The sequence below is a fragment of the Arachis hypogaea genome, chromosome 15 (assembly GCF_003086295.3).
Source record: "Arachis hypogaea cultivar Tifrunner chromosome 15, arahy.Tifrunner.gnm2.J5K5, whole genome shotgun sequence".
In the NCBI taxonomy this organism is placed as follows: domain Eukaryota; kingdom Viridiplantae; phylum Streptophyta; class Magnoliopsida; order Fabales; family Fabaceae; genus Arachis; species Arachis hypogaea.
Genome location: NC_092050.1, coordinates 110,622,830 through 110,646,420, shown reverse-complemented (window position 1 = coordinate 110,646,420; position 23,591 = coordinate 110,622,830). Strand labels below are relative to the sequence as shown.

Sequence of the window (23,591 nt, the reverse complement as noted above, 5' to 3'; positions counted from 1 at the left end):
CTCTTGGATTTGGAATTGTGTTACCAGGAAGGCTATTAGTGGTTCTCTGATCAATTTCATTAACTCTTATGGCTATTTGACCCATCTGAATCTCCAAATTCTTGATTGATGCTCTGGTTTCCTGCACAAAACTCCTCATCATCTCCCAATTAGAATCTTCTTGGGATTTAGAATTTGCCTGCGGAGGTGGTTGTTGTTGATGAGATTGAAATTGGTGGTTATTGTGATTGTTCTGTTGGAAGCCGCCCTGAGAATTATTGTTGAAATTCTGAGGTTTCTGAGGTTGGTCCCTCCACCCAAAATTTGGGTGATTTCTCCACCCCTGATTGTAGGTCTGAGAATAGGGATCAATATTGGGATTTCTAGGAGCACTCCCCATGTAATTGACCTGTTCAGAAGAGGATTGAGCATAATCATAATTATCATTTTGCACAAAAATACCTATCATGTCATAAGAGACCTCTTAAGGTGGATTTTGGGTGTTGATAGCTGAGACTTGCATGCCACCCATATGCTGAGTAAGTAGATTTATTTGCTGAGACATAAGCTTGTTCTGAGTAAGAATAGCATTAAGAGCTTCTACTTCCATAACACCCTTCTTCTGAGGAGCCTCAGAGTTCACAGGATTCCTGTTAGATGAGTATAAATATTGGTTGCTAGCAACCAATTCAATAAGCTCAATAGTCTCTTCCAGTGTCTTCTTCTTGTGCAATGAACCACCTGCAGAATTATCTAAGCACATCTTGGACATTTCACCCAAGCCTTCATAAAAGATATCTAGTTGGGTCCATTTGGAGAACATGTCCGGAGGACATTGCCTAGTTAGTAGCTTGTATCTCTCCCAAGCTTCATAAAGAGTTTCACCATTCTTCTGCCAGAAGATCTGAACCTCCACCCTAAGCTTAGTCAGCTTCTTTGGTGGGAAAAATTTAGTAAGAAACTCAGTAACAACCTTGTCCCAAGTATCTAAACTCTCCTTGGGTTGGGAATCTAGCCATAGCTTTGCTCCATCCCTCAGAGCAAACGGGAAGAGCATGAGTTTGTACACCTCTGGGTTCACTCCATTTGTCTTCATAGTATCACAAGTCTGCAAAAAATTTGAAATAAATTGATTTGGGTCTTCGTGGGGAAAACCTGATACTGGCAGTTTTGTTGCACCAGGGTGACCAATTGTGGGTTCAACTCAAAGTTGCTCGCAGCTATAGGAGGCACCACAATGCTTTTTCCATAAAGATCTGTAGTAGGAGCAGAGTAAGAGCCAAGAACTCTCCTTTGTTGCTCATTCTCATTCGGATTTGCCACATTGGCATTTACAGCATTATTAGGATCCATAGTGGATTCTGCAGCCTTGCAAAATCTTGCTTGTTGCAAACGTCACCTGAAAGTTCTTTCAGGTTCAGGATCAAAGTCTAAGAGATGTTCTCTGTCTCTGTTCCTGCTGATGGTGTGAAAACGAATTTCAACATCCAATCTAACCGGCAAGTGTACCGGGTCGCATCAAGTAATAATAACTCACATGAGTGAGGTCGATCCCACAGGGATTGAAGGATTGAGCAATTTTAGTTTAGTGGTTGATTTAGTCAAGCGAATCAAGTATTGGTTGAGTGTTTGTGATTAACAGAAACTAAATTGCTTAGAATGTAAAAGGGAAAGGGAGAATTGCAGTAAACTAAAGAGCAGGAAAATAAAGAAGCTGAATCTTAAAGAGTAAGTAAAATAAAGTGCAGAAACTTAGATTGCAAGAAATGTAAATAACAGAAGCTTAAAGTGCAAGAAATGTAAATTGCTTGAATCATAAAAGGAATTGGGGATTGGGATTGCAGAATTTGAACAAGGAACAAGTAAATGGCATTAAACAATAGAGAGAAAATTTAAGTGCAGTGAAGTAGATCTTAACAGAAAAGTAAAATGACTTGAGAATTTAAAGAACTAGAGAGCAGTGCTTAAGTTGCAGCAAATTAAAAGGGGTTGAGATCTAGGAGTGGAAGAGACTAGATAACAAGTCTAGATCTCAAATCCTTCCTTGATCCAACAGGAGCAATTGCAAAAGAAGCAAAGAAAAGTAAATTGCAGAAACAAAGTAAATGAAGAAGCACTGAACAGTAATCCAAATTCAATTATGCAGAAAGAGAATAAACAAGGATCTCAAAGTGAGATTGAAACAGAATTTCTTCAATTCTCCACTCAAAATCCAAAGCAAGAAAATAAAAGAGAGTTTAAGCAAGAACAGGGAAGAAGAGAATTCAATTTTCCTTCCCAATTCTCCAAGAACAGAAAAATGCAGAAGCAAAAGCTCAAAATCAAAATGCAAGTAAAAAGAAAATTCAAAATGAAGTCTAAAAGTCCTAATTACATCAAACTAACTCCTATTTATACACTTTCTATTCTTGGATTTTGGAATTTGGATGGGCTTTTGATTTGGTGAAGATTTGAATTAAATTGGATTTTTGGTTGAATTTTCAGCCCATGAAGAAATTGCTTCCAGGGGAGTGCTCAGCTCACAAAGTGAGCTGAGCTTTGACACTTAGTGTGAGGAGGCCTTGCATAGCGTGCTTTGCTGCTTGGGATGCATCAGGGGAGAGCTCAGCTCACTTTGTGAGCTGAGCGCTAGTGTCAAATTGTGCGCCTTGATCCCTTAAAATATTTCGCGTGCCAAGTCTTGGACATCTTCAAGGTAGCGCTCTAGTGGTGCTGGGAGTGCACCTTCCTTGCTGAAGCCTCCGTGTTCGAGACTTGCTGGTAGCATTTTCGCCAATTTTTGGCTTATTTTCCTTGTGAGTGGCGCTCCCCACTCTCCCTTGGGTCATGGGTTCAAACCTTGGAGCATGCATTTGCAAATCATTTTCTTTGAATTTTGCCTTTAGCGCTCTCGATAATGCTCACTTTGTGAGCTGAGCTTGGTTCCTCATTTCCTTATTTTTTTGCCTTGTGTTGTGCTCAGCTCACAAAGTGAGCTGAGCTCTGTGCCTTGGTCTCTTGGGAGTAAAGGTAGCGCTCACTTTGTGAGCTTGGTGGAGAGAGCTTTGTTGTGCCACGCTTTTTCTTCCTTGAGCCACACTTCTTAGGCCACGCTTTTCTTCTTTTCTTCTTTTCTTCACCTGCAATTAATCAAAACAACCAATCAAAGTATCACCAAATTCACAAGGTTTATAAATCATTAAAAATCAATTAAATTTGGCCTAAACCTCATGATTTAGTATCAATTATATGGTGGTTGTTTGATTAAGAGAAGTTATGCAATTCCATTCCAAATTGCTTTCTTAGGATGCAAGAAAGTGCATAAAACCAAATAAAAACAAAGAAAAAGACTATTAAAAAGGGTATATGATGGCTTGTCATCACCTGCGTATAAACAAACAGAAGACAAGAAAAGATGGGATTCTCTATGTCAGAGTGCAGAGAACTCCCAGTGAGGTAACCTGTGTAAAATAATAAAATAGAAATACTAAATAAATAAAACAAAAAAATTTCGAAAATTAATAGGGAATTAAATAAGAAAATTAAAATGAAATTAACTAGGTGACACCAAACTTAATTTCAGGAATTAAAGAAAAATATTAGTGCTATTTATTTATCAAAATTTTTTTTTTCAAAAATACTAAAGTAAAAATTAAATAAAATTAAAACTAAAATGCCTAATCTAAGTAATCAAACAACGAATAGTTGTTAATCACTTTCAATCCCCGCCAACGGCGCCAAAAACTTGGTGCGGAATTTATAACCACAAACTAACCGGCAAGTGCACCGGGTCGTACCAAGTAATACCTCAGGTGAGTGAGGATCGATCCCACGAGGATTGATGGACTAAACAACGATGGTTGATTAATTTACTTAGTTAGGCAAACAGAAAATAGTGTTTGAGAGTTCAAAAGCATTAAACAATAATTCAGAAATTTAATAAAGCAAGTAGTAGATGGGTTGTGAAATATGTATGGAGAAACAGCTAAGGCTTCAGAGTTATCTATTTTTCGGATTGACTTTTCTTGCTAACTATTTTAATCATGCATGATTTAATTCATGGCAAACTATATGTGACTAGACCCTAATTCCTTAGACCTTTCTAGTCTCCTCTAAAATTCATCAACCGCCAATTCCTTGGTCACTTAATTCCAATTAGAGGGTGAAGTTCAATTCTAGTTTATATGCCACAGAAACTCTAATTACCCAAATATAAAAGGATTATATGTCACGTATCCCGTTAAGTCCAGATAATTAGAAGTTTAGGAGAAATTGTTTTCAAGCTATTGTTCAAGTAAAGAGCTTTTCCAAGTTATACAAGAACTCAATTAGAAAAAGGGTCATACTTCCATTCCACCCAAATTCATAAAATAAAGAACGAAAACAATTCTTGAAATATAAATCAGTACATGAATTAAAATAGAAAAATAATAGTATCAATCCATACAATAGACAGAGTTCCTAACCTTAACAGTGGAGGTTTAGTTGCTCATGGAAAAGAGAAAATAAGGATTGTAAATTGGGCTAGGGTGGAATGAAAAGTTAACCAATGTTGGAATCCTTTTATATCTAATCCTAATTAATTTAAAATATATTATCTAAAACTAAATAATATCGTTTCCTATTTTTAAATAAAATAAAGTTTAAATCAGAATTAAATGCAGCAATCAGCGTTTTTTTGCGTCATCTGGACGTGGCGCATGTCACGCGTATGCGTCAGTCATGCGTACACGTCGATGGTCTTCTTCGCGTGTCACGCGTATGCGTCAGGTACGCGCACGCGTCGCTGAGCAACTTCACTTTTCACGCGTTAGGTATGCGCACGAGTCACTCCTCGCTGTCATCTCCTTTATTTCTTGTGCTGATTCCATTTGTGCAAGCATCCTCTCCATCCTCTAAGCCATTCCTGCCCTATATAGCCTTCTTCTCTTTTTCTGCAGAAGCTCCATCAAATCCAACCAAATGCTACTTAAAATAAACAGATTTGTACACGACTCAAAGTAGCATCCATAGTGGCTAAAAGATAATTAATTCTTGATTAAACTCAATAATTTAAATGCAAATTCACTAGGAAAAGATAGGAAATATGCTCACGCATCAGTGGCATGCCTTGCGCACAAGCAAGTCCACGTGTATGCATCCCTCACGCATACGCGTCGCATGTGTTTTCACCAGTTCACGTGTACGCGTCCCCCACGCGTACGCGTGACCCTGCAAATCGGCATAAATGGGTGTATGGCCAGAGAGTTATGATGGTGTGGGGCTAGAACTGTGCTGGGAGCACAAGCCCCACCACGCGTACGCGTCCCTGACGCGTGCGCGTCGTTTTCCCACAATGGCCATCCACGCGTGCCCGTCTTTTGACGGGCACGCGTCATATGCATTTTTTTACTCTCGTGCGTATCAAGCAGAGAGTTGTGCTTGCGCGGGGTTGCCTTCGTGCTAATTGGACAACCCATATCATGCGTACGCATCCCTGACGCTTACGTGTCGCTTGGAAATTGCGCGACCCACGCGTACGCTTGATGTACGCGTACGCGTCGCTTGCGACGCACACTTAAACCACCTCAGCGCCTGATTCTAATTCTCCCTCTCCCCCAATCTTAACTCTTTTCAATCCTAATTATTTCTTCTTCTTTCTTTCTTTATTCTTCCTTATTCTTTCTTACTTTCTATTACCTTCTTCCTTCTTTCTTCATCTTTTTCATCAGGTTTCTTTTCTTCTTCTCCTTTTACTCTTTCATTATTACTTTAATTTATGTTTCTTTTTTCTTTATTTTTATTTTAGTTGCATTATCCATGGTTTCTTTTTCTTTTCTTTTTTATGCATTCTTATGTTGGTATTGGAGTTTTATTTGGGTATTACCTTACTATACTAAAGCTTGTGGTTATTATAAGGAGTGATTTAACAATTGATATTTTCATTTGGCTCTCATATACATTTGGATTATATTATTTTCATTCCTACTTTAACTTGCTCACCAAGTGTTTGTGAAAAAGCACCTATGGCATCTTGAACTCTATTTTGTTTTATCCTTTTACTTGAATGCCTCTTTTTCACATCACTTGTACTCCATATGTATTTAGGATTATTATTCACAATTGTCGTCTTTACACATGCTCTTTAATTTGGCACATTGACTACTTGATGCTTGAGCTATGCTTCTCATTCCTGTTTCTGCATGCCATAAACACTCCTGCATCTATTTATTATGAATTGCCCTTTCGATATTCATTGATGTCTTACCTACATGTTGTAGCTACCATGTATTTGAGATAACATCTTTCCTTTGGCATTCATTATCACTTGGAATTTCTCCATTCCGGTTCTTTAGTTATCTATATTTAATATTCTCCCTTTTCTTTCTTCTTTAGACATGGGTACCAAGAAAGGATAAGAGAAAGCCACTAACAAGCCACCAGCAAGGAGAGGAACCAAGAGAACACTAGCAAAAGCACTTCCCTCTACTAGTGTAAATCCACCAACAAAGCGGGTGAAGAGGATCATTAAGGTTGATGAATCAGAGAAAGCTTCTCCCGCCCGAGACACCACACGATTTGCTAACCGTTATTGCAAACAGATGTTCCCCATCCTAGCCGAGAGGAACTAAAACAATGAGCATCTGCTCATCGTCCCAACACATTTTGTTGATTTTGTGGAGCCCCGAATAGAGAGGAGACAGTGGGGATTTGTGAGGAGGCAGCCACGAGAGGCCAACTTATCATGGGTAGTTGAATTCTACTCAAACTTCCACTCACCTACTCTGCAGACTGTCTACGTTCGTCAGTAGCAAGTCCCTGTCTCCAAGAATGCCATACATAGAGCACTGGACCTTCTACCTAGTCCAGAGGGATGGGATGCTTATCAAGCAGCCTCTTTTAAGTGCCAGATGTATCAGTTCGACTGGGATAGCGTTCTTGGAGTTATAGCCCAACCTGGTAGCAAGTGGATAAACGGGCAGCATCATTCAAAACCCAAGAGAATCCCAGCCCAATCACTCATCCTAGAGGCTCGCGTTTGGTCACAAATTATGTCCCACTATGTCTTCTGAGCACTCACGAGTTGACCTTCACAGTAGACATGGCTGTCCTTCTCTGGTGCATCCTGACAGACCAACCCCTCAACCTGCCCCGACACATCCGACAAGTAATGGGACATGTACAGATTGTGGGTAACCTGCCTTTCCTCACCTTGGTTTCAGACTTAGTCTCTGCAGCAGGTGTGTCCACTCGGGCAGGCGACACGAAGGTCATGATCCCTAGGGCCGACCAGTATGTCCCGAATGGGAAGTACATCAGGCCACTAGTTCCCTCTGCGAGCCGGTCTGCTGACCCATCTTTGGATACTCCTCCTACTTCTACCCCACCATCATCCACACCACAAGCACCATCCATCCATTAGATGTTCCTTCAGATCCTTGAGAGGTTCGACTGGCAAGACCAGCGAATGGAGCAAATGGAGCGCCGTAACAAGCGCCGATACAACTACCTGAAGGACCTCATAGTTGGTACACACCCACCTCCAGAACAGAAGGACACCGCAGACTCCCCTTCATCCAGTAGCACAGGAAGCCAAGGCGAACCAGACACTGGAGGCAACACTTCTAGCCCTCCCTTGCTCCTTACTAATGGCACGGAGGACCATGCTAAGTCTTAAGTGTGGAGAGGTCAGTCTTTGACTTTCGGAGGTAACTTCTCTCTCTTAAACACCAATATTTGACTTTTTTTTATTTTTTTAGATAGGATAGATTGTATAATAATAATTGTTTGCATGTATGTTTTGCTTGGTTGAAATAATGAGTTTCTTTTCAAGACCCTTTTTATAGCATTTCACTAAATTAAATTAAAAATTTGTGTTAAACTTGTTGGAAGACTGTAATTTGGAACATAAATTATAGCTAAGAACACACAACCTGTGAGATTTGAGCTTGATTACATGGTTACACTATTTAACTATAATATCTTATTCTTGTGTGTTTCTTCTGTATGATTGTAATCTATATTTTGTTCCATTCTATATGTCCATTGTTTAGTATATTTACATGTTTACATATGATTGAGGCCATCATTTGTTATTAGCTCACTTATCCCAAATAGCCTACCCTTTCAATTACCTTTGTTTGCCACTTTGAACCTTTTAATCCCCGTTTGTTCTATATTTTACCACATCACTAGCCTTAAGCAAAAAAACAATTAATTACCCTAATTGAATCTTTGGTTAGCTTAAGATAGAGATTGTGTGTCAATTAAGTGTGGGAAACTGTAGGAACTTGGGTTGATGAAATTGTACAATGTCTTATTGACAAAATATTGGGAATTTGGGCACCTACTCTTGTGAAACCAGAAAAATTAAAAAAACTCATGTGCATTCTTTATATCTCCTTGAGCTTAGCATGAGGACATGCTAGTGTTTAAGTGTGGGGAGATTGATAAACCACTATTTTATGGTTTATCTTGTGCTGATTTGAGTGGCTTTTATCAAGTCTTTGCACACTTATCCATACAATTTGCATGATATTACAATTCCTTCCTAGTTTTGTTCTATAATTGAAAACTTTCTTCCGAAGCCTTTAAATTGTATATTTTTAATCCCTCTTTATATCATTTGATGCCGTGATCTGTGCATTAAGTGTTTTCAGGCTTTATAGGGCAGGGATGGCTAAGAGCATGGAGAGAAAGCTTGCATAAATGGAAAGAGCACAAGAAATAAAGGAGACAACCAGCGAGGAGCGACGCGCATGCATTGCTCACGCGTGCGTGTGAATTGGAGTTCGCACGGCAACGCGTGCGCGTGTGATAAACCACTATTTTATGGTTTATAATATGTTTAATTGTTTGGTTTTATCATGATCTTTACCCACTTATTCATATAACTAGCATGCATTTATATTTCCTTCCTAAAATTATTACATGATTGAAAACTTGCTTCCTAGAGACTTTTAATTATGTATTTTAATTATCCTTTATTCCATTCGATGCCGTGATCTGTATGTTAAGTGTTTCAGGCTTTATAGGGCATGAATGAGTTGGAGATTGGAAAGGAACATAAGAAATTGAGGAGATGACCAGCGAGAAGTGATGCGGCCGCATGGCTCACGCGACCGCGCGAAAGAGAGGAAATCGCAGTGACGCGGCCGCATGGCTCACGCGACCGTGCGGATTAGAATAGTACAAGTGACGTGGAGGCGTGGACGACGCGCTCGCGTGGCAGGGCAAAACACCGAATGACGCGTCCGCATGAATGACGCGATCGCGTGACGTGCACGATCTGCATAATCTGCAGAATTCGCTGGGGGCGATTTTGGGCCCTGCTTTGACCCAGTTCTTGACCCAGAAAAGCAGACTAGAGCCAGAGAACATGCAGGAACCAACACAACATTCATTCTACACAATTTTAGTTTTTTAGATCTAGTTTTACTCCTCCTCTCGGTTTTTTCTCTATACATTCATAGTTCTTAGGATTTTATTTCTATTGCTTTTTGCATTGGGATATTGAGAAGAGTTATTACCTCATTAAGACTTCGTCATTCTAGTTCGTTTTCTTTACTTGGCTCTACTCTTCCATGTCCTTTAATTTACTCAATTTTACTATTGGATTATTTTAGAATTTATTAATACAAGAATTAATTTTATTTTTAATTGATTTCTTTGATTTTTATTTATCATGTCTTTCTTTAATTCCCTTTCCTATGTTATGAGTTCTACATTCACAATGAGCGAGTAGTTCCCTAACTTGATGGGGAGTTGATTGAAAGGAACCCTTGAGTTGGAATGCTCAAAAGAAAAATTGTAATTGGGTTTATGGTTGGATTGCCCTCTAGTCACTAACACCAATCCCTTTTAATTGAGTGGGTTGGAACTTGTGAATAGAAGTAGCATTCCAACTTGTTTGACTTTTCCTTACCTAGTAAGGGATAACTAAACAAGACAGCCTACAATTATCAATTAATCTTGAGAGTACTTCAACAAGAATAAGGCTTCCAACTAATCTACTCCCAGTCAAGGCTTTTATTTAAATTATTTAATTTCTCTAATTTAATTTCCTGTTTATTCAACTCAAACCTTTTTTGAAAACATCTGATTAATAAAATAGCACACCTTTCTGCAACTCGTTGGGAGACGACCTGGGATTCATACTCCCAATATTTTAATTTTAATTTTTGTGACACCCTTCTAAATTGATAAGCGGATTTCTGGTTGGTTAAGAACTATACTTGCAACGCATATCTTATAACAATTCTTGACTCGCCAATTTCCGCCACGTCAATTTTTGGCGCCGTTGCCGGGGAGTTGCAATAGAGTGCTAAGTTATTGATTGGAATTTATTTATTTGAATTTTATTTTATCTTGCTACTATGAATTGCTTGTTTCTTTTGTTAGATGACGCGTTCACTTCCTGATCCAAGCTTGCCAGTATTCGATCTTGAGATTGAAAGAACTATTTCACAAATAAGGCAAGCTCGGTGTCGATTAGTCCTCTCTGAGGGAGGTTCTGAAACGTCATTTGAGGAAGAAACCAGCCCCCATTCTACTGATTCAGTTGATTTACGTGTAGGTGACATGGCAGCACCTAGGAGAGTTACTATCCAGGAGGCTGGAGCCCCTGATTTTACAATGCAACTGTTTCAAGCGCATCACCCAGCGGTGGCTACAGACTTTGAAATAAAGACTGCACTGCTCAATTTGATGCCCAAGTTTCATGGCTTACCTACTCAAGAGCCTATCAAGCACCTGAGAGATTTTCAAGCAGCCTGTTCTACTGTCAGGCGTGATGGTGCAGATGAAACTTCAATTTTGTTGAAAGCTTTCCCATTTTCTCTTTAGGGAAAGGCAAGAGAGTGGTACTACACTCAACCCGCAGCAACTGTATTCGACTGGAATACACATAGAAGAGAATTTTTGGAAAAGTTCTTTCCAGCTGAAGTTACTGATAAACTGAGAAAAGACATTTCCATGATTGTTCAGGACGAATCCGAGACTCTCTATGAATACTGGGAGCGCTTCAATAATCTTCTGGAAGCATGCCCTCACCATATGATTGACAAGATAGTGTTACTCGGTTACGTCACACAGGGCATGAGGCCCTAAGATAAGACCACATTGGAAGGTGCTAGCAATGGGTCTATGAAAAAGTACGAAACCACTGATGAGGTATGGCAATTGATCAGTGACTTAGCTGAATCTACTCAGAATCACAGGCAGAAATAAGGCCGTTCAAAAACCGTTCCAGAAGTATCCTCTAGCAGAGAGACTGCTGCTCTAACTCAGAGTATCTGTGAAATGACCAACTTGCTGAAGCAGATGCAATTGAATTAACAACAAGTTCAGCAAGCTCAACCTTCTCCACCACAGCAAAGCCAACAGTTAGTCCCACAGAGAGTTTGCGGAGTCTGCGCTGATTATAGCCATTATACTGATGAATGTCTGCAGCTCCAACAGGAAGACAACACCGTGACAGCCACTCATAACTTCTATGACCGCCCCAACCAATGGTACAATCAAGGTGGCAATTATAGCCATGGATGGCAGGACAATTCTAACCAGAATTTGAGGGACAACAACAATAGAGGAGGCAGAGACAATCAGGGAAATCAGAGGTGGAATAATAACAACAACAGGCAGCAGAACCAAAACCAGCCTTACAGAGCACCTCACCTGAGGCAATCCCAAGGACCACAGAATACCCAACAACAGACCTCTCAAATTACTTATCCTTCTTCATCTTCTAATGACGACTTACTACAATCTATTGATCGGAGACAACAGACCATGGAAAATAACCTTTATGCTACACTAAATGGTCTGAACTGTACTTTGCAAGCTCTTGTCTCACAGATTGGATCAATGAATAACTCCAATAACCATCCTTTGAGCTCCAGTGGAATCCCCTCTCAACCATTACCCAATCCGAAGGGTGGCATTAATGCCATCACCCTAAGGTCCGGAACCACACTGCAGGAGAGGAATCAGGAGGAGCCAAGCCCACCAGAACACGCCTCAGCTGAAGAGGTAGTGGAAATAGAAGATGTTGAAGAGGAAGAGGACATACAGGACATGGTTGAAAAAAAAGAAATTCAACCACAGGAGGAAGCACCACAGGGCACAGACACTACAGAAGACACCACTCCCATTCCATTTCCACAACTTGCAAGGAAGCCCAGGAAGCAGCTGGAACCTGATCCCAAAATGGTAGAGATATTCAAAAAGGTTGAGGTAACTGTTCCTCTTTTTGATGTTATTCAACAGGTACCTAAATATGCAAAGTTTCTAAAAGATTTATGTATACATAAAGACAAAATTAATGAATTAGAAACTATTCCTTTAGGTAGTTCCATATCTGCTTTAATGGGAGGTTTACCTGAAAAGAGTAGTGACCCAGGTCCATGTATGGTTAATTGTATTATTGGTGGTGTAGTATTTTCTGACTGCATGTGTGATTTAGGAGCATGTGTGAGTATAATGCCTTTGTCTATATATGATATTTTGAGGCTCCCTCCCTTAAAAAGGTTGGCAGCTCGTTTTGTCTTAGCAGATAAAAGCATTATTACAGTGGCCGGAGTTGCTGAAGATGTATTAGTGGGCATTAAGGGGCTCACATTTCCCATTGATTTTTATATCCTGGAGATGCCCCAAAATCACTCAGAGAAACCATCATCAATCCTACTCGGAAGACCATTCCTAAAGACCTCGAAGTTCAAATTAGATGCTTTTTCAGGAACATACTCTTTTGAAATAGATGGCCGAGTGGTAATCTTCAATCTGAATGGAGTTATGAAGCATCCTCCGGAGGATCATTCTATCCTCCAGTGTGACATCATAGATTAACTCGTGGCTGAAGTTCACCAGGAGGAATTTAAAGAGAAGTACATAGGACAAGGTCCAAGTGTGGGGACATTCTCGAAGGACAATGACAGTGCTTTACCATTGTTACCAGCTCCAGATAACCCAGAGCCTGACCATGATCAGAAGTTAGAATTAAAACCCCTTCCTCCACACCTCAAATATGCTTACCTTGAAGACGAGCAGAAGTTTCCAGTTATCATTGCAAGGGAACTCACTTCTCAACAAGAAGAGCAGTTACTTAGTGTGCTGAGGAGGCACAAGAAGGCAATTGGTTGGAGTTTGGCAGACATAGTAGGCATCAAACCTCAAGTCTGTGAGCATAGGATATTTTTAGAAGAGGGAGTAAGACTTGTCCATCAACCCCAGAAAAGACTGAACCCCACTATCTTAGAGGTTGTCAAGAAGGAAGTGACCAGACTACTGGAGTCAGATATCATCTACCCCATTTCAGACAATAAATGGGTAAGCCCAGTACAAGCGGTGCCCAAGAAGTCTGTAGTCACTACAGTGCAGAATGAGCATGGAGATCTCATTGCAACCAGAGTTCAGAACGCCTGGAGGGTCTGCATTGACTACAGACGCCTCAACCAGGCCACTCGTAAGGATCACTATCCTCTTCCATTCATTGATCAAATGCTGGATCGCCTGTCAGGTAAATCACATTATTGTTTTTTAGATGGTTACACAGGTTATTTCCAGATTCATATAGCTCCTGAGGATCAGGAAAAGACCATTTTTACATGTCCTTTTGGGACTTATGCTTACAAGAGAATGCCCTTTGGCTTGTGCAATGCACCAGCTACCTTCCAAAGGTGCATGATGAGTCTTTTCTCTGATCTTATTGAGGACTGTATGGAAGTTTTTATGGATGATTTTAGTGTATATGGCGATTCCTTTAGCCTTTGCTTAGATGGATTATCTAGAGTATTAGATAGATGTGTCAGTACAAACCTTGTATTAAATTTTAAAAAATGTCACTTTATGGTAAAACAAGGTATTTTACTAGGACATGTTGTGTCTAATACTGGCATTTCTGTAGATCCGGCAAAGCGGGATGTTATTTCTAGTTTACCTTACCCCTCCTCTGTGAGGGAAGTTCGTTCGTTCCTTGGCCATGCAGGTTTTTATAGGAGATTCATTAAGGACTTCAGTAAGGTAGCACTTCTCTTATCCAGACTACTGCAGAAGGATATTGAGTTCGAGTTCAATGAGGATTGCAAACAAGCGTTTGATAAGCTGAAGACCGCCCTGACTCAAGCTCCAATTGTGAGAGGGCCAAACTGGAGCCAGCCATTTGAAATAATGTGCGACGCCTCCAACCATACAGTAGGAGCAGCACTGGCTCAGCGTGAAGGTAAGAATCCCTTTGTTATTGTTTATGCATCTAAAACTTTAGATGCCGCTCTGTCCAATTACACTACTACTGAGAAAGAGCTTCTTGCTATTTTTTTGCTCTGGATAAATTTCGAGCCTATTTACTTGGTACGAAGGTAGTAGTGTACTCAGACCACGCAGCTCTAAAGTATCTATTAGCTAAAAAGGAGTCCAAACCAAGGCTTATACGTTGGATACTGCTATTACAAGAATTTGATTTAGAAATTAAGGATAGGAGTGGTAACCAGAATTTAGTGGCAGACCACTTGAGTCGCCTTGAGCACATTAAAGATGACCCCATTCCTATAGCTGATAATTTCCCATTTGATAACCTGTAAGCAGTATCTGAGGTAGTCCCTTGGTATGCACCTGTAGCTAATTATCTAGTTAGCCGTACCTTTCCTCCAAAATTTTCTAAGCATCAAAGAGACAAGTTGAAAAGTGAGTCTAAATATTATATATGGGATGACCCATATTTATGGAGGTGTGGCGCTGACCAGGTAATTAGATGGTGTGTGCCTCAATCAGAATTCCAGTCCATCTTAGAGGCCTGTCACTCATCTGAGAGTGAAGGACATTTTGGTCCTCAAAGAACAGCTAGAAAAATCTTAGACTATGGATTTCGGTGGCCTACTCTTTTTAGAGACGCTACTGAATTCTGTAGATCTTGTTTCCCATACCAAAAATTTGGTAATATATCCAAGAGGGATGAGATGCCTCAACAAATTATAGTTTTCTGTGAAATTTTTGATGTTTGGGGTATTGACTTCATGGGTCCATTTCCAAATTCTAATGGTTATCTTTATATATTGTTAGCTGTGGATTACGTTTCCAAATGGGTAGAAGTAATTCTTACCCGCATTGATGATGCTAACACTGTTGTTTCCTTTGTGAGAAACCACATTATTTGTCGCTTTGGATCACCACGAGCAATCGTGAGAAATCAAGGCACCCATTTATGTAACAGGAGACTAACAGGATTAATGAAGAAGCACGGGATAATTCATAAGGTTGCAATAGCCTACCATCCTCGGACTAATGGGCAAGCCGAGGTGTCAAACAGAGAGATAAAGCATATCTTGCAGAAGATAGTCAAACCTCATAGAGGAGACTGGAGCACCAGGCTACAAGACGCACTCTGGGCATACAGAACAGCATACAAAACACCCATTGGGATGAGTCCTTTCCGCTTAGTTTATGGAAAAGCTTGTCATCTCCCTGTTGAAGTAGAGCACAAAGCCTTTTGGGCAGTAAAGGAGTGCAACATGGGAATTGAGAAAGCCGGAGCTGAAAGGAAGTTGCAGCTGCTAGAACTGGAAAGCCTTCGCCTAGAAGCTTATGAGAACTCAAGACTATACAAGGAGAAGATGAAGGCTGTACATGATCAGCACATCAAGATAAAAGAGTTCCAACCTGGGGACTTAGTCCTCCTTTACAAATCTCGACTGAGGCTTATGCCAGGCAAGTTGAGATCAAGGTGGGAAGGTCCATACAGAGCAGAGAAGGCCGAACCGTACAGAGTTTTTCACCTAAGTCATCCTTCAAGCTCTGAACTTATCAAAGTTAATGAACAATGTTTAAAGCTGCACCATGGAGAGAGGATGAAGAAAAACAAGGAGCTCAAGATCTTCCTCTTGGAAAATCCCCACATAGCCGAAGACTAAGCTAGTGGAGCGTCCAACTTACGGACGTTAAAGCAAAGTGCTAGGTGGGAGACAACCCACCATGGTATGATCGTTCTTTTCTTTATTCTTAGTTTTCCTATTCAATAACTCTTCTCTTTATTAGTGCATTTCATGCATCTGCCTTTACATACTTTTATTAAAAAAAAAAATCACGCGACGCGACCGCCTCATTGACGCGTCCGCGCCACAAGTGATTGGAGAAAATAATAAAACGAACAGAGAGTCACGCGAGAGCGTGGCTGGAGGCGTGCCCGTGGCACAAATCGCCCCACGCGACCGCGTCACCGATGCGTCCGCGTCAAGTGGGAACATTGGCCTCCCACGCGACCACATCACTCATGCGGCCGCGTGCCCTGGAATTCGACGTGAAAAGGGTGCACGACCAAAAGTTGTGCTAGAGTGGTGCTGAATTGGCGCTGAACACATAATTCTTCCCACGTGGACGCATGGCTCACACGTCCGCGTCATATCCTTCCAATGGCCACTCACACGATCGCATGCCCCACGCGATCGCGTCACCCCAGATTTGGCAAAAATAAAATTTTAAACAGAGAGTTGTGCAAGCACGAGGCTGCCCTCGCGCCAGTAGCATAAAACGGGTCACGCGACTGCGTGACCAACGCGACCGCATCAATTAGTATAAGTGCAAGTCGCGTGACCGCGTGCCCCACGCGACCGCGTCGCTTGCGCCGCACAGCTTCCTTGATTTGCCAATTATCTTATCTTTCTTTTCCCCAAATCCTATTTTCTCTTTTCCCTCCTTATTTCTTCCTTCTCCCTTCTTCCCTCTTTCTCACTTTCTACTATCTCTCTCTCTCTCTCACCCCCATTAACAAGGTTTTCTTTTCTTCTTTCCCCCCTTTACTTTTCTATTATTCTTCTTATTTTTTTATATGTTATCTTCTTTTCTTTTCTTTTTACTTTCATTATCCATATTTTTTTTTCTTTCTTTTTCCTTTTTACTTGGTGTTGGAATTTTATTTGAGTCATTATTTCTCATTATATGCTTGTGGATTGTTGTAAAATTATTTGGCAATTATATACATTTTTAAAGGGCTGCTTTAATGTTCACTTTAATACTTTCTATACCTTATTTACCAAGCATACTATGTGTTTGTGAAAACGCCCATATGGCATTATGCACTTTTCTACGTTATTCTACTCTAATATTCAATGCTTGCTTTTCACAAATTCCCTTTACTATTGTATTACTTGTATTTAATTGTCAATACAAACCTGATGGCTAGTTTGTTACGAGTGATAACACATTCAACTAATTAAATGCTGGATCTATGCTACTCATGCCTTTGCCTGCATGCCAATAAACCCCTTGCATTTAATTATCCTCCAATGCACTTGCTATATTTCCATTGATGAACTTTTCACATGTAGTCATGACCATGTGTTAACAACATCCTCTTTACCGTGTATTGTTTATCACTTATACAACCCTCTTCCTTGCTCTATTTCTTTGAATTTACGTTACTTTCTTTTTTTTCCTTTTTCAGGATGGCCACCAAGAAAGGAAAAGAGAAAGCTACTCCCAAACCACCAGCAAGAAGAGGAACAAAAAGAGCATTAGTGGCAGAGCCCTCTTCAACTGTGGTTAAAGCCTCAAAAAAAAGAACTAAGAGGATTATAAAGGTTGATGATAAAAAAAAGCCTTCCCAGCAAAGGACACTGCGCGATTTCCCAATTGCTACTGTGAGCAGATGTTCTCCATCCTGGCAGAAAGGAGTTACAACAACGAATACCTTCTTCTCCTTCCAAACCATATTGCTACCTTTGTTAAGCCGCAAATTGCACAAAGACAATGGGTTTCCTACAGAGACAGCCGAGGCAGGTCAATCTTTCTTGGGTAGTCGAGTTCTACTCCAACTTCCACCTGCCAACCCTGTAGTCTGTCTTTGTCTGTCAGAAGCAAGTCCCCATTACAGAAGAGGCCATTCAAAGAGTTCTAGGTCTTCCCCCTATTCTAGAAGGATTGGACGCCTTTCAAGAAGCCGCACTCAAGCGCCAGATGTACCAATTTGACTGGGACACCGTTCTCAGAGTTATCGCACTACCTGGCAGCCGTTGGATCTACAGATACCATCATACCCACCGTAAGGGAATATCGGCTTCAGCACTTACCTTCGAGGCTTGCATATGGGCATAGATCATGTCCCATTACGTCTTTCCGAGCACTCACGAGTCCTCCTTCACTGCGGACATGGCCGTTCTACTATGGTGCATCCTTACAGACCAACCTCTGAATCTAGCGAGACATATCCGGAATGCCATGGGACATGTGCAAATTGCGGGCAACTTACCTTTTCCCGCCCTAGTCTCAGATCTTGTCTCAGCAGCTGGAGTCTCCTATAGAGCTGGGGACACCAAAGCCATGCTTCCACGGAATGATCAGTATGTTCCTAATGGGAAATACATCAGACCTCCACCAGCCACCACAAGCCATCAGACTGAACCGGTTGAAGATATTCCTTCTTCAACACCACAAGCACCTACAACAGACCAACTACTCCATCAGATACTCGAAAGGTTGGATCGGCAGAAATACAAAGCTAAGATGAGAGAGCGCCGTAACAAGCGCCGATTCACAAACCTCAAGGATCTGATTATGGGAAAATTCAAGGACTCAGACACCCCAGACTCCACTTCCTTTACCAGCACAGGAAGCCATGATGGTCCCGACTGTGGAGATACTGCTACCAGCCCACCTTTGTTCCTGACAGATGGCACCAAGGATGGTGCAAAGCCTTATGTGTGGAGAGGTCGGTCAGTACCTGACTTCCGGAGGTAATTTCTCTTCCCTAAACACCAATAAATTATGATATTTAGTTAGTTTTTCTTTTGTAGAATAGGATAAATTGCATAGTAATAGGTTAGTTGCATGCATGTTCTACTTGATTGAAAAGACAATAAGTTTTCCTCTATGACCCTATTTTTGGAACAAAATTTCACTAACTTTAATTAAAATTTTTATGTTAAATTTGCTTGAAGTTGTATTTGGAACATGATTTTTAAGCTAAAGAACACACAACCTGCGAGATTTGAGCCTTTATGCATGGTTACATTATTTAACCATAATTATTTTATTCTTGTGTGTTTACTTCTCTATGATTGTAATCTATATTTTGTTCCATCCTATATGTCCAATGTTTATTACATTTATATGTTTGCATATGATTGAGGCTATTATTTGTTTAAACTCACTTATCCAAATTAAACCTACCCTTTCAATTACTAGCCTTAAGCGGAAAAACAATTATATATCCCAAATTGAATCTTTGGTTAGCTTAAGATAGAATTGTGTATGCTAATTAAGCATGGGAAATTGTGGGAACAAAAGATAATAAGGGAATGTGTCATGATAATATAATGGGAATTTGGATACCTACTCATGTAAAACTATAAGAATTAAAAATCTATGTGCATTGATAAGCTATGTTTATTTTTATGTCTATTTAAAAAAAAACCAAAAATATTCAATAAATAAATAAGGGGACAAAATTACCCCAATGTTAAGTTAATGAAAAATCAATGCATGTATGATAAAAATAAAATAAAAAGTTGATACACGAGTATGGAATGTGAAAGGGAAATTCTGGGTAGCTAGGTATGAATTCTAAAGTTATATAGAATATATATATAGGTTATGTTAAAGCTTGGGTTAATTAAAGATTCAGCTTATAAACTTACTTAGCCATATATGTATACTTACCATTACCTTGGCCCCATTACAACCTTGAAAAGACCTCATGATGTTTGCATTGGTATATTAAATGTTGTTGATTGATTAGGAGAAGAACAAAAATTAGAGAGCATGATTAGAGAAGGATAGAGTGATTGCCCTATACACTAGAGAGATTAGAGCATACATACATCATCAGTGAGGGTTCAATGCTTAAAATTATACATTCCCTGCTTTCATGAGCTACCTTCTTGCATTTTTATCTGTTCTTACTGTATAAGAATTGAATTAGTGGAATTTGATTTGTAATTATTTTGAAGAGCTTATTTACTATTGATCAAGTGGACAAGAATCATATAGTTGCATTCACATATATAGGTTGCATTGCATTGCATGAGTTTTACATGTTCCTACTCATTTATTTTATCTCCTTCAACTAAGCATGAGGACATGCTAATGTTTAAGTGTGGGGAGGTTGATAAACCACTATTCTATGGTTTATAATGTGTTTAATTGTGTGGTTTTATCATGATCTTTACCCACTTATTCATATAATTAGCATGCATTTATATTTCCTTCCTAAAATTATTACATGATTGAAAACTTGCTTCCTAGAGACTTTTAATTATGTATTTTAGTTCTCCTTTATTCCATTCGATGCCGTGATCTGTGTGTTAAGTGTTTCAGGCTTTATAGGGCATGAATGAGTTGGAGATTGGAAAGGAAGCTTGCAAAAATGGAAGGAACACAAGAAATTGAGGAGATGACCAGCGAGAAGTGACGTGGCCGCATGGCTCACGCGACCGCGCGGATTGGAATAGCACAAGTGACGCGGAGGCATGGATGACGCGCTTGCGTGGTAGGGCAAAACGCCGAATGATGCGTCCACATGAATGATACGATCGCCTGATGTGCGCGATCTGCATAATCTGTAGAATTCGCTGGGGGCGATTTTGGGCCCTGCTTTGACCCAGTTCTCGGCCCAGAAAAGCAGACTAGAGCCAGAGAACATGCAGGAACCAACACAACATTCATTCTACACAATTTTAGTTTTTTAGATCTAGTTTTACTCCTCCTCTAGGTTTTCTCTCTACACATTCATAGTTCTTAGGATTTTATTTCTATTGCTTTTTTGCATTGGGATATTGAGAAGAGTTATTACCTCATCAAGACTTCGTCATTCTAGTTCATTTTCTTTACTTGGCTCTACTCTTCCATGTCCTTTAATTTACTCAATTTTACTATTGGATTATTTTAGAATTTATTAATACAAGAATTACTTTTATTTTTAATTGATTTCTTTGATTTTTATTTATCATGTCTTTCTTTAATTTCCTTTCCTATGTTATGAGTTCTACATTCACAATGAGCGAGTAGTTCCCTAACTTGATGGGGAGTTGATTGAAAGGAACCCTTGAGTTGGAATGCTCAAAAGAAAAATTGTAATTGGGTTTATGGTTGGATTGCCCTCTAGTCACTGACACCAATCCCTTTTAATTGAGTGGGTTGGAATTTGTGAATAGAAGTAGCATTCTAACTTGTTTGACTTTTCCTTACCTAGTAAGGGATAACTAAACAAGACAACCTACAATTATCAATTAATCTTGAGAGTACTTCAACAAGAATAGGGCTTCCAACTAATCTACTCCCAGTCAAGGATTTTATTTAAATTATTTAATTTCTCTAATTTAATTTCCTATTTATTCAACTCAAACCTTTTTTGAAAACATCTGATTAATAAAATAGCACACCTTTCTGCAACTCGTTGGGAGACGACCTGGGATTCATACTCCCAGTATTTTAATTTTAATTTTTGTGACACCCTTCTAAATTGATAAGCGGAATTCTGGTTGGTTAAGAACTATACTTGCAACGCATATCTTATAACAATTCTTGACTCGCCAATTTCTGCCACGTCAGTGTGCCTGACACGTACGCGTGACAAGAAAAATCACCAAACGACGCACACGCGTGACTGACGCGTACGCGTGACATGTGCTACCTACAGAAATCGCAGAAAATGCTGGGGGCGTTTTTGGGCCGAGTTTGGACCCAGTTTTCGGCCCAAAAATTCAGACTAAAGCCAGGGGATAAGCAGAGACTCAACACATTGACACAACATTCATTCACATAATTTTAAGTTTTAGATGTAGTCTCTAGGTTTTAGGATTTCTCTTAGATTTAGGTTTATTTCTTCTCAATTCCAAGTTCAATGTTCCTTTAATTTAGTTTCTCTTCTACTTTTATTTATTCTAGTATTCTAGTTTATTTATTTTTCCAATTTGGTTTATGGACTCCATGTTTAATTTGATCTTCTATTTAATGCAATTTGAGGTATTTCATATTTATGATTCTAATTTAGGTTTTTTACATTCTTAGCTTGAATTGATTAATTGGAGACGCTTGAGTTATCAAACTCCTTTGTTGATTGATAATTGAAAGTTACGGATTGATTTGGATCCCTCTAAAGATAGTCTTTCCTTAGGAGTTGACTAGGACTTGAGGAATCAAATTGATTAGTTCACTTGACTTTCCTTTATTCGGTAAGGGTTAACTAAGTGGGAGCAATGAACAATTCTCATCACAATTGATAAGGATAACTAGGATAAGACTTCTAATTTTCATACCTTGCCAAGAGTTTTCTTAATTATTAGTTTATTTTCTTATCATTTACATTCCTTGTTCAACCTTTCAAAAACCCAAAAAGATACTTTTTCTATAACCAATAATAACTACACCTCCCTGCAATTCCTTGAGAGACGACCCGAGGTTTAAATACTTCAGTTTATTATTTTTATTGGGTTTGCTTTAGTGACAACCAAATTTTTGTATGAAAGGATTCTTTGTTGGTTTAGAAACTATACTAGCAACGAGAACTTATTTGTGAATTCTTTACTAGCAAAAAATCTGTCCGACAATGCTCTCTAGTTTTCTCCTTCCTCTTCTTAGTGATGGGCTTGTCCTTCTCAATGAAGATATCTCCCTCTATAAAAATTCCAGCTGAATTGCATAGATGACAGATGAGGTGTGGGAATGCCAACCTTGCTTTGGTGGAGGGCTTCTCAGCTATCTTGTACATTTCTTGAGGAAACACCTCATGTACTTCCACCTCACTTCCAATCATGATGCAATGGATCATGATGGCTCTGTCAATAGTCACTATTGATCGGTTGCTAGTGGGGATGATAAAGCATTGGATGAATTCCAACCATCCTCTAGCTATGGGCTTGAGGTCAAGCCTTCTTAGTTGAATGGGTGATGACCGGAATTCACACCCCATTCAAAATTTGGTGAATTAGTCCTTTTGGCATGCGCACCAAAATTATCGTCAAGTAATAACCCATAGTGGAGTAGGATCGTATCCACAGAGATTGGCAAATTTGAGCAGTTTTAATCAATTGATGAATTAGTCAAGCGGATCAATAGGATTGTAGAGTGCAGAATTGTAAATGACATAAATGTAAATGACTAGAATATAAAGAAAAGCAATAAAGTGCAGAAATATAAATGGCAAAAAGTAAAGGGCAGACTAATAAATGACTTGAATGTAAATGGGAATGGGGAATTGTTGAATGTAAAAATAAACAGTAAAGAAATGGATAGATAAGAATGGGGAAATTCATTGAGATTGGGAGATGTTGTCTCTTTGGATCAAATCTAGCTTATATCCTCTTCAATCATGCAACTCATTGACCTCTTGGCAATCATGATTGATTGAGCCCCAATCCCTTGGTGACTCAATCTCTCAGATCTTGATCAATAGCCAATTTCTTGGTCTAATTGCTCATGAAGAGAGATATGCTTGGTCCCTGATTATACCACATACCATTATAGGTCCAAGTAGAGAGAGGATTATATGTCACATATCCAAACACCAAAACCCAGATTCTACTCTAGTGTGAGAATGGATTTCAAGCATGGTTTCATGTTTCCTTTCCCAAGGTTCCCATGAAACCCAATCGCATTCAATCTCTTTCCCAAGATAATTGAATACTAAGCATTAAGAACGAAATTCCTTCTAGCAAATCAAAGAGAAGATG

General features: G+C 39.6%; 2 non-coding genes across 2 annotated transcripts; one reads left to right on the top strand and one right to left on the bottom strand.

The window, feature by feature from the left end:
* Positions 1 to 797: 797 nt before the first annotated feature.
* On the top strand, positions 798 to 904 carry LOC112752909 (small nucleolar RNA R71). The gene has a single exon (XR_003177317.1). It is a non-coding gene; the product is annotated as a small nucleolar RNA R71 (small nucleolar RNA).
* Positions 905 to 10,890: 9,986 nt separating this feature from the next.
* LOC112752561 (small nucleolar RNA R71) lies at positions 10,891 to 10,998 on the bottom strand. The gene has a single exon (XR_003176992.1). It is a non-coding gene; the product is annotated as a small nucleolar RNA R71 (small nucleolar RNA).
* Positions 10,999 to 23,591: the final 12,593 nt, after the last annotated feature.